General features: G+C 37.7%; 1 protein-coding gene and 1 long non-coding RNA gene across 3 annotated transcripts in view; one reads left to right on the forward strand and one right to left on the reverse strand.

Annotated features, from left to right (window-relative positions):
- The window catches only part of KCNB2 (potassium voltage-gated channel subfamily B member 2), a 391,569-nt gene that overhangs the window by 110,798 nt on the left and 263,313 nt on the right, over window positions 1-17,458 (reverse strand). The window lies entirely within an intron of this gene.
- LOC118912813 (uncharacterized) lies at window positions 588-15,896 on the forward strand. Its single transcript, XR_005024928.2, has 3 exons — window positions 588-892; window positions 8,867-9,010; window positions 13,777-15,896. It is a non-coding gene; the product is annotated as an uncharacterized LOC118912813 (long non-coding RNA).

Raw genomic sequence — 17,458 nt, forward strand, 5'->3', positions numbered from 1 at the left:
GAAGACAAAAGCCATAGATGTCAATATAGCAGAGATTAGATAACTGATTTAGTTTGGAATTTATTTGACAGCAATGGAAAAAATTTCAAATAGGGGTATAAATGGATGAGAATAATTTGAAGCCTCATGTAGGGTTACTTGGTAGAGAAGAGATTGGTGGAAGACATCAACAAGGATACAATGATACAACGTAAAAGGTTACAGTGGGAATGATGGTAACTACAATAAAGAGTAGCTAGCATTTATTTAGTGCTTACTGTATGCCACCTATTATTGAAAGTGCTTTGCATAAATGTCTCATTTAATTCTCTCATTATCCTTAAGGGAATGATATTGTAAGGGAATGTTCCTACTGATGAATCCCATCCAATAGAGCAATCAGGAACACACTGCAGACCCACAAAGATAGGATTATTCAACTTGCTGCAACACGGGAATGCCCACACCATGGGAAATCATGGAGTATCTTGGGAAGGAGTCAGCAGGGGATTTTTGTAGGGTTTGGGATTCTGAGGAGGAGCAAAGGCGAACCTGGACCATCTCTGGATTGGGATTCCCAGAAACAGGATTAAATCTGGGCTGAGTGCTGCCATGAAGTGAGGGTAGATTAGCAATTCAGTATTTCAGTAATCTTTTTCAGGAACAAAGTGAGCCTGGGAAAGTCACTGATAAGAAAGCAGTAATTAGTCAAGAGGAGAAAGGGTGTAAAGCATTTTGTGGCTCTGGCTGACCTTAGAAGAATATTGTTTTGTGTTGGCTTCGTCTGTGATTGTCTGTCCATTTTCACAGCCTGGTTGTGCCAGGGTGAGCTTTACTTTCTCAGTCCTGGGTTTTACTCTCTCGCTATTCTACAACTGCTGAATCTGAGCCACAGAGTGGCTTCACACTACTGGTAAGTAGCAGAGTGTGGATTTGAACCTGCAGTTGTTTAGGTGAGAGTTTGGGAGGGTCTAAACTGGAAGATAAGATGTAAAGGAAAAGTGCTGTGAATGAAAGGCCTGGGACGATTTGGAGGTTTATTAAATATGAGGCACGAGAAGTCCTTCAGCAGAGCGCCTCTTGGTACACTGTGGGTATACAAGGAGTACATCAGGACAGATAAAGAGAAAGAATTTTACTTTAGGCTGCTGAAGGGAAATGTACGGCCTGAAGATAAGCATAAGATTAAGAAAGTAAAGTAGATAGTTTCTAAAATACCATAAAATATATTCACTCACTATCAGTTAATTAAAAAACTTACATCAGTATTACCTAAAAGATTTTCCCACCCACCTGGTATGGCTCTGTTAGTTCACATTACATTGTCCTTAAAATAGCAATGTGTGAAGGAGGTATGACTATGCATTTTCCAGGTGAGCCCTAGGAAGTTAAAGTGACATTCTCAAGGTCACAGGCAGGGAAGGAGTGGGACTAGGATTGCACTGGCTTCATTTGCTGCCCATTGTATAATTATTCTCAACCAAATTCTCTCCGAAGGTACAAACAGTATTGAACTTGGTATGAGTCTTGATGCAGCTTAGTAGGAATAATAGATTTTCAGTTTAGCAAGTGGTTTGACAGAAAAAAATATCTTGACACTAGTAAAGAAGTTATATAATATTTTTGTTACATACCAGGGTGGTAGGCCATGATATTTGTTTTTTTCCCTTTTCTTAGAGGATAATAAATTTCCCTTGCCTACTAATAGAATGGTTACAAAAATTTTTCCACTTCGAGTTAGAATGGGTGGAACATTTTAAGAATGAAATTCAAAGGCTATAAGTATGGCATTAAATAATGGGTCATTAAGTTTATTGGGTAAAGTTGTGTATATCCATCAAATGGTACCTTCCACACATATGTTTGTAAAATAACAATATTGTCAGTCAACCCTTCCTCCCCAACTCAAATTTCTCCAGTTTGATGCCAGAGGAGACATTCTTAGAGATGTTTATGAAACATTTTATTGGTACATAGTTTAGCATACCTCTTAAGATTTTTTAAACACTAAATTGGATTTAAGAACATAATAGAAAATGTGCATAAAAACATGTTCACCAGAACTACTGCGAGAAAATGGCAAGTTTTCTATGAGGAGAGAATTGCAAGGCATCCTACTTGTCTTCACTTTTTTCCAGGCACTGAAGAATCCCAATAAAACTGACTGGTATTGTTACTAACAATAAATCCAGCAGGATGCCCGATAAGTAGAAAGTAGGTTTGGCAAGTCTACGAGAAATAATTCCTGGGTTTTTGTTGAGGAAGTTACCAAAAGAAATGTCAATGCCCTACAACTAGACTGGCTATTGCTGAATCTACTGAGGAAAGGTGCAAAGCAAAGGACTTAGAAATCTGATCAGTCACCATAAAAGAAGTCCAAAATGATGACCCTTTGCATTTCATAAGAGCAGAAACTCTTCTTACCAAAATCTGAGATAATATTGAGTCAAAAGTTTGACTACTCTGCTTGCTCCAAAGACATTATAGAAAAATCAATGACTATTTGGGGTATCTGTCACATCTTTTTAAGATACCAGTTAGAGTATAGCCTGCTTTTCAGCGGCTACAGGCTAGGCCTTGAATGAACCTGCTGGGTGAGGGGGAGTGTTGGGAGAGAAGAGGAGGGCAAGGCTATTTTAAGCACCACTCGCCACAGTCCTCACCAAGGATCTGCCCTATGAATCACAATTTGCTCCTTCAGAAATCTAAAACCATTGAGAAGTTGTCATATGCAGAAATGCTTTTATTCATTCAAAACTCTTTAAAGTTTTCTCCAGGGACAGCCTTCCCTTGGAAGATTATTTTACAGGCTGTGTCCTCGTATAGAACCTAACACACCAAGATGTATGAAAGTTGGGTTTAAGAATCTCTAACTTTGGATATTTACAGAATCCACAGACCTCTTCAGCACAGCCATGGCTGGGGAGTAGAAAAGCTCTCCACGGACATACTGAGCCCTGGTCCTCCTCTGTGTGAAAGCAACAGTGATGGAGGCCCGCCACTGATTTGGTTTGTCTGCCATGGGGAAAGGAACAAGCACCGGATTTCCTTTCTTTTCTAGCAGAGGTTTCAAAAATAAAGATGCTCCTGGAACCTGTACTGGAAGAACTCCATTAAGAAGGGGCAAGAGTTGTGGTTTTAGGGTGAGCTTAATTGGGTATTCCTTAAGGAAAAGAGGTTATTCATGAATTCATATCATGAAACTATCAAAATGTTCAGCATATCTATATAGTCTGATTAAACTGTTTCAGAGGCACATTTCTATTTAATTCATCTGCTGCCAGGCTACTTGAGAAATTGCTGTATTTCGTGCATATTTTGGACAAACTGCTTTAAAACCTTGACAATATGTTTAGTTTGCATAAATCGGGGAAAACATATTTGTTTTGTTCAGCATGCTCTGAACTTTCACAGTTATTTCATTATCTGTTCAGATGGTCCCTCAGCCTTGCTTCCACTGAAAGGGAAATTATAAATGTTGTTAAAATAAAACCTGGCCGAGGCACTGGTAGCTGCACAGTTTGCAGAGGACCAGGGTTCAGGGATCTGGCTTAAATCTTAGAAGCTTATCTTCACTCATTGCTCAAGGTGAGGACCATACCTTTTATCACAGTGCAGAAATCTGGCCAATCTGTGCTCTTTAAGGAAATCTCATTAATATTCATTTTAAAAGGATACGTCTTATTCCAGCCTCCTTTCTTGGTCTCAAGCATGGATTATAAGTTTTTCTTTTCCTCTTTATAAAATATTCTAAAATTTGTCCTACTTGTGGTGATATAGAGTCACTTAATTATGACAAGTTTCTCTCATCTCTCATTGATGTCCTTTACAGTTAATTCAGAATTACTGTATTCAAACACTTTCCTTTACATTATGTTTACTTCTCCATATCCTCATTTAGTTTCTTACACATGTTTAACATTAAGGTGTCCATTTGGTGGTTTGCTCTCAGCATTTTTGCAAATTCTTAATGCCCTCTTCTGACCTTCCTCAAGGTCAGAGTTGGCCGCCTCATCCTCTCTCCTGCTCTGGAATCCTTCGTGCAAATGTTTCCTTTTGGACAAGAAATTAAGTATAATGGGACTAGATCTCAACATCTTCCCCTTTATATTAAAACATAAGATATGAAAGATTAAAATATGGGTATTAGTCAATAAAAGACAAAGGAAAGTGTTAATCTAGACTCAGTCCTTATTTGTTTGTTCATTTGTTCATGTATTCAACAAATATTTATTGAGTGGTTTGGGCACTATGATGGGCAATGAAGAACAATGTTCAAAGGCCCTTGCTTTCTCTGGGGGTACGGTCTATGAGGGAGAGACAGTTTAACACTGCTAAATGCTACTACAAGAGGAAGTCCATGTTACTATATCATACTTAATACCTTTAAAAATTAATCGGAAGGGCTAAAACAAGATTTTCCTATCTTCTTAGCCCTTATGTCTGAATACATTCTGGGGATAGCTTGTTCTAAAAAATCGTAATATCCATCAGAAACCATTTCAGAACATTCCAATTCCTCTGCTTCTGTCTCTCTTATTTCCATTTTCTGTCTTCCCCAGTATAATAAGAGGATTTATTCAGCATCTGTTTGAATGGATAGAGTTGACTATCACTTTTATCCCCGGAGAGTTTGTTTAAAGGCTCCTGAATCACAGCGGAGAAGACATTCTACAATTTAAGGCTCACATTTCACAACTCCTTTCTTCATGATCTTAATTTAGAAGGAATGCTCCAACCTCAATAAAAAAAGTGTCCATTTTCTCTGCTCTGCTTAATTCCTCTTTACCTATTATTGACCTTCTGATTGACTTCTTTAATTTGTCCAGTAATTACTGTAGTTCAACCCACTGTTTTCTCTGTAATTCACATACTATTCTTTGGCTCATTATCTTGTGTTATATATGCAGAACAATTATTATTCCACACACTTAGAGATGTCATTTATTAGAACTGTGGTGTGCAGAATAAAGTAGCAATATTGGAAAAAATTTTAAAATCTAAAAGAATGCTTCCTCCTAAAGTTAGGACTTTGCCCAGTAATGATTTAAATAAAAATAGGCCTCATTAGGGTGATTTTATCCTCTGAATGAGTGAAATTTTTAGCTACATAAAAACTTCCTGTTCCTTTTATTTTATTTTTTAATGAGTCCTTTAACCAAAATTAGCCAAAGGTTTCTAAGTACTGAAACTAAGTTTCATGTGTGGCTTGCACAGAATAGATAAAATGATAATGATGGGAATTAACAAGTATCAATGAAGATACAGAACAAATAGAACTCTATACGCTGTTAGAGGGAGTGTAAATTGAGTACAACCACTTTGAAAAAGTATTGACAGTACCTGTAAAAGCTGAATACATGTCTATTGTATGACCTAGTAATTACACTCCTAGCTAAAAACTCATTAGGAGAATAATGAAAAATCTTGGATAAGAATGCTTATATCAGTATGAGGATTCATATAGTTCCAAACCAGACACTTTCTAAATGCTCATCATTTATTTTTTGCTCATATATTATATTTATGCTCATATATTATTCTAAATGCTCATGATTTTATTTTTCAAGTTCAAAAACAGTATCCCATAGGGAATGATTGAGGGGGCTAATGGTTATATGAGTGCATTCAATTTTTTGAAAATCAAGTTATCCACTTTTTATTTGTATACTTTTGTATATGTGTATAATTCCTCAATAAAGTTTTACAAGGAGAGAGAAAGAGCAGGAAAAGAGAGAGAGAGAGAGAGAGAGAGAGAGAGAGAGAGGTGGGGAAGCTTATCTACTCACTGATTGCATTATGGGTAGACCAGACAAATGAGTGAATTTGATAAAGTTTAATGTTGACAGCCCTCTCTTTCCCTTTGGAACTTCCTCACTAGTCTCACTGCTGGAACTGAGGGCCTTACAATCTTTGCTCTTTCTTTTTCTGTGCTAAAGTTACCATTAGGAACAGAGTCTATCAATCATTTCTTTCCAAGTGTAAATATAAATGGATGGCTCACCTTTCTCAGGGGGAGCTGCATTTTAGGGCTTACAATGTTTCTAATTTGAAATAAGTAGTCTTTAGTCATCTGTTAAAGGAACTTGAAGGGAGGGATAAGGGGGAAAAAGGGGCATTATGATTAGCACATAAGGTAGTGGTGGGGGGACACGGGAAAGGCAGTATATACAGAGAAGACAAGTAATGATTCTATAGCATCTTACTATGCTGATGGGCAGTGACTGTAATGGGGTATTGGGGGGGACTTGATAATAGGGAGAGTCTAGTAACCATAATGTTCAAGTAATTGTACATTAATGATATCAAAATAAATATAAATAAATAAATAAATAAATAAAAAAGAAAGAAGTAGTCTTTAGTCATCTATTAAAGGAACTTGAGCAGCTGAAGGCAGATTTGGGGAGACAGGACTTCTGGAACCACGCTGGTTAGGCTTCTGCTTGCCTTTCTCAGAGTGATGCCCACACTGGTTGAGTGTATTTCCCTATTTTCTTTGAGAAACCATTGTTCATGGTCTCACAGCATCTCATCTACATAGTTTTATTAAAGAAACATAAAAACCATTTTGTAATACATTATCAACATGCTTATCACCTCCATGAAACCATGAGTTTCTTAAAGGCTGGGACCATTTTTCATTCACTTCTTTATCTCCAGGGACCAAGCACAGTGTTTGGTGCTGAGTAGGCAATCAATCAAGGCTGCTGGGAATTTTACCGTATCATTAAAGATCATCTAGTTCCCAAGCAATTTATATTGCTGCAAGACATAGAGAAATAAACATTCCAAGTTCTTTAATATGATGTATGTACATTGATACCAAACTCTGACAAGCACTGCACCAAAAAGAAAGCTACAACTCAATGGAACTTAAGTACATCAATGTAAAAATCCCCTACCAAATTGTAGCAGCCAGAATCTAGCAATAAATTAAAATAACAATACTTCTTGATTAATTGGAGATTATTCTGAAAACACACAGATGGACTGGTATTAATAAATATATTAGTGTAATTTATCATATTTGAAGACTTAGGGAAAAACATTTATGATCATCTCCATAGACCCAGAAATGTAGTTGTCTAATCCTGTCCACTATTTTTTTATTTAAAAAATGTTAATTAAAATAAGAACTGATAAGATACTTCCTTGACATAATACATATCTCTATATCTTTATCCATCCAACATACATGTCAGACAAAAACTAGCATCAAAATTAATAAAGAAACATAAATAGCATTCTTGCTAATGTAACAGATGGAACAAGGATACTCACTGTTATTACTATTGCCTAACAAAATTAGACCAGAAAAAGAAATTAGAAGTATAGACATTGGAAAGAGGAGGTAAATTTATTTCTCTATTTAGATAAGAGTTTTTACGTGAAAATCCAAGAGAATAAGAGAAAAAGCATACAATGAAAGAACTTAGTAAGATACAACATCAATTAACAGAAATCAATAGTCTTTGTATATAAATAAAAGTTAGAAGATTAAAAAAAAAGAAAGGCCCTGTTTAGAATAGTATGAAGATAAAAATGAGAAATGTGAATACTTATATGAAAACTTCAAGACATTTCTCAAGGAGACAAAATAAGATTATGATAAATGAAAAGACATCTCATATTCTTGGGATTGGAATATGTGGCAATAGAAAGCTCTCATTTTTCCTAATGGAACTTATGAAGTTAACACAATCCTAACAAAAATATCACTGAGTTTTTAAAGAAAGTAAGCTAGCTGATTCTAAAGTTCACGTGGAGAAACAAATAAGCAAGAAGAGCCAGGAAAGTTCTGAGAAATAAGAGAGATAAAATGAGGCTAGCCCTACCCAATGTTAAAACACACTATAAAGACTTCATAATTAAATCAAAGTGGTACAAGTTCACGAACAGAGAGACCAATGGAAGAAGATGAAAAAAAATAGATCCCATCACTTTTTGGTCTTTATGTATGATAAATGTGACATCACTGGGAAAGGGGTTAGCCATATGTTAAAAGAGAGTTGGGGTCACTTTTTATCAGAAGACAAATTCCAAATGGGCTAAAGCCTTAAGTGTTCAAAATGAAACCATACAAGTTCTACAAGAAGAGGACAAAATGCCTTTACAATCTCAGACTAGGGAAAGGCATTTAATTTCTGACTCAAAATCAGGAAGGTAAAAAAAAGGAAAACAAAAGCAAGCAAAAAAAATATGGAAATTATTTTCTTATCTGGCATTGTGTGTACTTGTTCCAGATAACTGAAGCTTATTTCTTTAAGTAAGATATCAGCTGAAAAACAATATGGTTGAAAAGATGGGATAATAGATAACATAAATAGAGCTTGGACAGATCTCTTTTTGTAAGATGATGATGCTCATCATTTTTCTTTAGTTTTATGCTCTACCTGACAGTTGTGACAGCTACACAACAAATAGGGTCATAATTTACATATCACAACTTACACAACTGATGCCATGACTTTCTGACAGATTTTATCACGTTTTAATACTTAAGGATGTCCACACAGAAACATGTGGGCTTTAGGCTAAGGTGTTAAGGGGGCAACCCATGCTTTCTTTCTACCAAGTACCAAAATTGCTTGATGCGAAGTTCCAAAACTGAAAAAGAATACTACTTTTTTAGTGGATGTCCTTCTAGTAAGTGTAGGAGATATTTGGGAGTAACTGTACTGGAGGATATTCTTCAAAAACTTGTGAATGAAGGACCTAGGCCTCTAATAGCTCTACTATAAGATTAACACACACCTGGTCCTATCAAGGGTATCCACATGTCACCTTAAAGGCACTCACTGGGTGGTGCAAAGACAAGACTTGACCATACCCGATTTAAAGTACTTTTTCATTTAACCAAGAGAAAAAATGTATGTGTCCATCATAGGGGAGCTGATCAGCAATGGACATTTGGACAAAGGCGGACAGAGAGATAAAATCTCCACCACAGTGAGGACTGCAGGATCGCTCTGGATTCCTTTCCCTGTGATGATGGTGACATGAGGACTGGTTTATATCAGGGACATTCCAGGTTTGTGCCTTTTGTTCTGGTATTATTTATCCTACCTTCTTTCATTCTCAAAATAAAATAGGTGATAACTTATATGGACATTCTGTCCTTAAACAATCAGCTTTCTCTGTGTCACCTGTTTTCCCATTTCTGTCCCCTTGGTGCTGAATCCACTTTGCTAAGTTCCTATGGACTGCTGGGGTGATCTGATTTTTGACGGGCATCTTCTCAAGATATCCCTCCTCCCCCATGGCATCTCAAGTGCGATTTGATGCATTCATCCCTAGACTCTAGGCTAGAACGCAGCTTGACTTTACAAGTGAAAACCATCCAAGTAAGGGTCAAGATGAGAGGAATAGTAAGCCAGTGGGGTTTTAGTGTTCTGGTCCCATGGCAGTAATTAAAGGAGGGAACTGTAATTAGAGTAAAGGATACTAAGATAAGATGGACAATAAAGAAAAATACTAAGAAACAAAGGGTAATACCACTGGACAAGGTCTCAGGAAATTCTTTTTCTTTTTTGTGTGATCAAAAAATAGATGTTTATTGTTATAAGCTACTGAGTTTTGTGGTTGTTTGTTATACAGCATTGTGGCAACAGATAGCTGAAAAAACACATTCTTATGTAAGGGTTTTTCTTTATTATTTTCAAAAAGAAGACAGGTTATCATTTAAGAATGGCATTATTTCTAAACTGTAAGGTGGGAGGCCTGGTTTCAGCTATGGTAAGCATGAAATTTTCTAGAGCATTTGGCATTTTTGGGGCTTCCTTCAGAAGGGGCATTCTAACAGTAAGTAATACTGATTATCCTTGCCAGAGAAGAAAGAGAGGCCACATCTGAGGGCAATATTACACTAGGAATTCATTTTCAGAAACTACTTCTCTAATAAAGTTGAAAGGAGAAGGCTTTGTCTTAGAGACCAACGTCCCAGAGCTCGGCAGCCTTACTTCCTTGTGGTTTCCCAGAGCCATGGTAGCTCGCTGTGAGGAGTTTCTGGAGAAAGGAGCTGTAACTACTCCAAGTCTGGTTTTCTCTTTTTATTTTTTTCAATTTTAATTTAATTACAATTTGGAGCTGCCACATATACCTTTGGGTAAAAATAAGATTTATATGAGAAAAGACAACTAATAGTCAAATATAAGAGAAGAAACTGGTTAGGGATATTGGTTAAAATGTTTGTTTTGGAAAAAAGAAAGAATATTTGATGTTTGGTCTTTATGTCCACAAGGAACAAAGGACCATCCCGACACCATCACAGAGAGCACAACATTTAGATTAAAATACTGGTTGTCATTTACCAGTTTTAAAGGTTGTTTCTCTGACTGCTTAAGGTGACTAATGGTCCACACAGGTCGTGGACACAAAAACCACTTCATACATTATTTATTAAAAAAATTTTCACTGACCACTTAGTTTTGCCCAGGCACTGTGCCAGAAGAGAAAGCATTTGTCATGATCTTGTCCTCAAGGACCTTACAGTCTAATGTGCACAAATAAATAAGGCATTAATCAAGTAGGGAACCAAACAGACATAAAACTATAATTGTGTGAACAATTAAAGAGCCTTCACCTTTGTGACATTTTGAGCTGGATCCTCAGCAAGGTTAGTATTTTGAGGCCATCACACTCAGTGCTATGAGTATATAAAAGGAGATTTGATACGGATTTAAAATCAGGTTCATTTGCCTGGAGGACAAGTAGGCATTACTCAGGTGAAGAGCTGGCTTGGGGTTGAGGTAGGGGCATATGTCAGATACATGGGGTCCCTGTGTATTTTACCATGAAATGATTTAATCCTCAGTTGTATTAGAAAAAATTTCTTCAAAGACACTAAAAGTCTGTTGTAACTAATACTTTCCAACTGCAAACATCCTCCAAAATTTTTTCCACTTCATAAACAAAGCATATAGATTCCAGATCACATTCAACATTAGTACAGGGACTAGATTACATGACTCTTCTTAGAGATAAACATTCTATTGAACAGTTTTCATTCAAGAAATATTATTGAGTTGTCTGCTCAATATATTTCTAGCACCAGACAAGGTGTTTTTTTAAAATGATGACATAAAATGGATTGTTTCGTAGTTCACTCATTTGTTATCATCTAAATATTTTTATTTGGAACATTACAGAATGTCCATAAAATATGAAATTATTATTACATAGACTTAGATGTGATTCTGATCAAAGCATATATCCTGAAATACATCAACAATGTGCAGGGAATCACTGATAGAGTTCATCCTATTATATGGTTTTGGAGCTCGTATTAAGAAGACTATGTTTCAGAGCAGAATTGATCCCAATTGTGAAAAATTTAGTGAGATCAAATGAAAGGCTGCATTTGGTCAAACTAAGAAACATGGTGACATGAAGGTTCAATCAGGAATATTGCTATGGTAGGGTATTTTAGCAATTTTTGGATCCTCTTAATAGTACCTCTGCTTTTTACTAACTAGGTTTGCCCTTCTGCTTCTTTCTCTCTGGTTTCGTATGTCTCCTAAAGTCCTTCACTAACTCAATTCAGGATTTAGAAGACACTTTTTTGGGGGTTCATTTTTACCTAGGTTTCTGTCTTTCATTTATTACTTTCCAGAGATATATGTGACCCAAATGAGACTAAATTTATTCTTGCCTCACATGTGTGTGAAACAGAAGTGGTTACCCTTGTTCTGCCCAGATGCCATCTACATGGTGTTTTCAGAATCATACTGTTGAGCAGTTTCCAGGGGTCTCAGTAAGCAAGTCAAACAAAAATCTGTCTGCTTGATGGTCATGATGCTATGAGTAGAAGCCCAGGCAAGGTTAGTCTGATCTGTACCAAGCAAGACAGAAGCAGGAAAGAACAGAGCTGCCCACAGAACCAAGCTGAATGATTAGAAGTAAAGGGTGCTTGCAGAAGCCATCTGTAAGATCTCTGTTAGCAGAAGGCATAATCATAACTTAGATCTGCAGGGTGGTTCAAGCTTACAAGGGCTTACTCACCGAAGAGTAAACCATGTGATTTTCACAACAACCCTGGATCCCAGAAAGCAGATTGCTTTTGCTGGCTTGCACACAGTATATGGTTCATATACTTCATCTCAAGAGTTCTTTTGGGAGCAGGCATGTTTTGGGATATAGGACATAACTTGCATGGTCTGCCCGCTGTGAACCATATCTCTGAAGCCTCCCAAAGCAGCTATAAATCTCCCACTAGTTGCTAGTGCATGGAATGTTAGTTGTGTTAAAAGTCCCGAATATTTTCTGTCCTTGGGGGTCTTTGCAGTGGGCTGTACCCTCTTTTGGAAACCGCGCTTCCTTCTCCCTTGTAGCACACTCTTCATTCTGGACACAATTAAAATGTATCTGAGGAAAAGAGAGAGCTGTCTGTGACCACTCTTTAGACATTTGAGCCCCCTCTGGCTACTCTCTTTTATTATTCTGTTACTTCCCTCTGAGCTCTTCTAATAATTTGAAATAATTTTACTCATTTCTTTGTTTATTATCTGTTTCCCCCTTTGGAATATACACTCCATGGGGATAGGGACCTATCCTTGCCTACCACCATGCCCCGAGCACTGTACCTGGGACAGGTACATACTAGGCATTCAATAAATGCTTGTGTAGTTAATGAATGAAATAATCTTACATTTCTCTTTTAAGGATTTCACTCAATTATATATTTGACTAAAACAGTCATCACTTTTTATTAGGTGGGAACCTGAAATACGTAAAACCGTGGAGTTCAAATCTACCTCCATCATTTTACAAATGAAGGAATGAAAGCGCCAGAAGTTGTGTTTTTTCCAAGGTCAGAGTCAGGTTACTTTTCCTCATCCAGCCCAGTGCCCTTCTTACCACAGCCTGACTACTCCTAGAGAAGGAGAGTATTTGTAAGTTCCAAAGTCCTCTTTGGCACAAAAGTTACCCTTGTAGGCTTCACACCCGTGGACTGAAGAGAAAGCAATCTGTGGAGGGCCTTGTGAACTCAGAAGGAAATGTTGTTGGTGGGGTCCTATACCCTGAAAGTTAGTGCCAGCATTTTGGTTGGTTATACTATTTAAAGCACCAGACTGAAAATACATTTGAGGTTGAGAGGAGCTTGAATCAATCTGGAAATGAGGAGTAAAAGGGCTAATTTAAAACAGCACTGGGTCAATAGATAGGGCTAATTCTATATATTGTTATTTCCCAAGATCTTTATTTGCAATAATAAAAACATAGCTGTATGCAGGAAGATAGATTTAGAACTTTAAGATAATGCTCTTAAATTTCATCTTATAGTTCCCAAAGGGGCTCCATTCCCCATGCCACCCTTGGAGAGCGAGAACAACAACAAACTCTTTCCTGCGGTCATCTGATTTCAGAGATGGTCACTCTCTGGTGAGAACCACTGCCAAAGGAGAATATTTCCCTCTTTGAGAGAGGACAGATATTGGGGGAAGGTATCTCTCTGTTGATGTATTTGATCTGTTCGACTATGTTGTATTTTTCCACTTTGCCATTGTAAGTTGTTTGGCTTTTGATCCTAACAACGCAAATAATAATAGATGGTAACTGTGATAACTGGGCAGCTACAATGTGTGAGACACTGCTCTGAGCACTTCATAGCTATTAACCCACATGATCCTCACAATTATCAATGAAAAAATAGAGATAATCAGTGGTAGGGATGGGATTTGAACCAGACAATTTGGTACCTATGCCCAGCAACACAGTCCCTGCAACGTCTCACTTGCAACCCAATGATTTGAGGCTGACATTGTCATTGTAACAGGTACTCTAATGTCATTGTAACAGGTACTCTAAGGAGCAAAAGAGCCACTCCTCCATGAAGCCTTGGGATCCAGTACTTCCTTTACAATATTCCCACTTGATGGGATCCTCAGCTACCCCTCCCATGCTTCAGCTCAGCTCTGAGAAGCGGGACACTGTTTGCCATCTTGGTATTGCCAATTGTTAGCATAATAGCTGACAAATACAGATAACAGATGTCCAAATTGTGTTTGTTCAATGAGTGAATGAAGTTTCCAAATTGATTGCCATTCCTTTCATTTTATTAATGATATAGCAAAGCCTCACAAGTCATTTAAAAATGTTATGGCTTAATTAGTAGTTAATTTGGCTTAATCTGTGGGGGGAGAAGAAGTGTGGAAAGCAAGGCATTAGAAATGGAAGGACAATGTTGATTAAAAACTTTGATGGCAATACAAGCAAATACTAACATTGATCTTCATCAGCAAAAGAATCCATTTTATTTTATTTTTGCTATCTCTAGGCACTAAATCTTCTCCATTGTGATCCTATTTCTAAGTAACCATCATCAGTTTCTATATCCTGGTTATACTTTGTAACTCAAAACAGACTCATTTTCTGGGCTCCACTTTCCATCACAGCTGTCAGTAAAGAGAATGATATGTAGGGTTTACAAAAAAAAAAAAACAAGTAAAGAAGGCAGGTATACGTGCCCTTGTAAGTTGTTGCCCTGGACTACTGAGGAAGCTCCTACAATATTTTTTTGCCTCCCTACAATCTCTCTCAACTTCACTATATATGCTGCAGTCTGTGAACAGAATTTGATGTATCACCCTTCTATTTAAAGTTCTGTGACGGTTCCCACTGCCTTGGGGATAAGGGTGACTCCATGTGTGGTCCACAAGTCCTCACAACTAGACTCAACTTCCTTTCCAGACGTTCCCCAACTACTGTGTCCACTAATCTCCTGAGCTCTGGCCATACTGAACCACTGTTTTGTTTTTGTTTTTTTATCTGGAACAAGCCATATTCATATGCATTTGCACACAGTTACATCTGTCTAAACTGCCTTCATGCCTGCATGAACATTATCCTCTACCTAGGATGGCAAGGTAAAACTATTGCTTAGAGTCAGGCCTACTTGGCAACTTATTCCTGCCATGTCTGTGCACCCCCAAACCCTATTATCAGAGCAGGCTGGGAGAAGTAAAGTTTGTAACTCTTCATTCATGCTTCTCTTTGCTTTTGCGAGACATCCCATCAGCCCCTAGTTCCCTGGCTCTCATTTCTCTCTGCATTGAGTCCATCCGTCCTTACACCAAAACTACCTTTGAGACACTCAATTCTGGTGTCTTTGAGGCACCTAACATTTGCTCCTTGTCTTCTAGACCTGTGAACTTACAGAATTATAGAGAAGTCAGGAGAGGAAACTGACATTTACTAGATAGTCCTAGGTCCCAGGACTTTTCTGGAAGCTTGATATGCCTTTTAGTTTTCACAGGTATTGTGAAATCAGTATTATGCTCGATTTGCAGAGCTGTGAGGGTGGTGGTCCAGACAGGGTACTACCTTGGGTCCTTAGCTCCTAATTATCTAGAGAGGCTTCTTGGATTTTCCAGTCATTAGGAAAGTTTGGAAAAATGTTGATGAGATGCATAGTCATGGAAAAAACATGGGCAGTTGGTGCAGGTCAGACATGTGAGGATAACAGGTAATACAGGAAATGTTATGGGGTGGACTGTCCTTGAATGAGAAACAGAGAGCGTGGAGGTGGCTGGCTATTGGCAGTCCCGGCCCTGGTCAGGACCTGCTTGCTCTCCCTTCCTGGCACTAATGCTGGACTCTGTGCTGCCTTTGCTTGCCATACATTCCCCAAAGTGAACAAAGGCCTTGCTGTCTTAGTGATTTCCACAAGTTGGGGCCATTGACACAGCTACAGCTGGCCAGCAGTGAGCACGTGCACTTCAGTGGTGACCACATTGGCCTAGGACCCATGACCTTTCAGATATTTGGGTGATAAAGTTTAAGGATATTTAGGTAGAAATGAATTCCTTAGTGAACATCAATTCTCAGCAGAAGATATTTCAGATGTTCTACCATACTCATCAAAAGAGCAAAGAAAAATGTTTCTGATGTGAAAAAGATAGAGAAAGAAGCTGTTTCCATTTCTTCTTATAGGTCTTGATTACTTAGCCTGGGTCTGAACACTACTAACCAACAGTGAAAATCATAATGGAGGGCAGAGACTGCTCATCTCCATTAGGGGTTTGAACATGAGACTTAACAATGTGGGCCCCTGAGAGAAGGATGGAATTCATTCACACACTGAGGTCGGAGCAGTTTTTAGCTGTAGACTTTTAGTCTTTGTCATCCCCTGTCAGATACAGACAAACAAATGAGGGAAGGCAGAATGGCTGCCGAGCATGTTGCGAAATACGTAAATGACCTCACAAACCTCCTCTAAGTTGATTAAAGAACAAAATGAACATCTGTTCTTAGTACACTGCTGTATATTTAATTAAAACCAGTGTGACCTCAGCAAAGTGGAAGAAAGATGATCAACATTTCTGAGTGTCAACCCAGAGACACTATCCAAAGAAACAAGGCTCTTTCTCTGCATATATGACTCTGTAGACCAAAGGCGTTGCTCTGTTATTCTAAGAGCAGTGACTCTATGAGTAGTAACCATTGCTATTGATAATTAGCGTCACACATCTATGCATTAAGGGATTCTTTGTCATCTCAGAGCCCTTGCAAATTGCCTTATTTGCCCTGTAGGACTGAAATCAGTTGCTGAAAAATATTCAGCTCTGTGATAGAACACAACAGCTGTTTGATACCAAATAACAACACTACACAAAAATTGAAGAGAATTGCATTTGAATTCTGAAACCAATTAAAACTACAGGGATAAATTAGGTAGGAGGAATGTAATTATCCAAACTGAGATCTGGGCAGGCTAACAGGACTAATAATAAACTCATCTTTTACAGAGATTTAATAAAGAAATCAGTCACTTAATTTTTCTTTTAAATGTTCAGTTTCTTCACTCCTTAGGAAGTGGCTTAAATGATTCTGCATTTGTTTAAGCAAATGTGTAAAATGGAAAATGAGGACACATTGCTGCTTTTTTGCTCTGTCGCATAGCCCTCCCTTGATCCATCTGGAAAATGTTTACTCCTGCTTCAAGCCTGAATACAAGCTGCCTCTTTGGTACCTTCTCTGATGTGCCCAGATAAGGAGTCTCCTTCTTGGAGGTTTTACTGCCTTAATCCTATCTCAGGTATAGTCCTCATTATACTCTAATATAATGGATGGTTTACTCATCTGTCTTCCTCACTAGACTTGAGGGCAGGGACCATGTTATGTTTTTATATCCAGAGTTTCAGTTCATGCTTAATAAATATATTTTCAAATCAAGAAATGCTCCAGAAAAAAATCAGGGATTCTGGAAAATATTAATACAACAGAATGATCTATCTAACGTGTCTTAGGTAACTTATTATCTGGCCTTCGAAGTTTAGGTTGTAAATTTTGAACTATAGTTGGTACAAAATCCATATTCCCAAGGGGGTTCACCAAAATAGGGTTCAGGGGAAATTAGTATATTCTACCTTTTTTTTTTGCAAGCATAGAAAAGAGGAACATTGCTCTCAATAAAGATACTAGGTTTGGGGGACAAGCATCTAAGAAAAGAGGGTATATGATGACCCCAAATGCTACAGAA

Source organism: Manis pentadactyla, chromosome 3 (assembly GCF_030020395.1).
Source record: "Manis pentadactyla isolate mManPen7 chromosome 3, mManPen7.hap1, whole genome shotgun sequence".
Lineage (NCBI taxonomy): Eukaryota > Metazoa > Chordata > Mammalia > Pholidota > Manidae > Manis > Manis pentadactyla.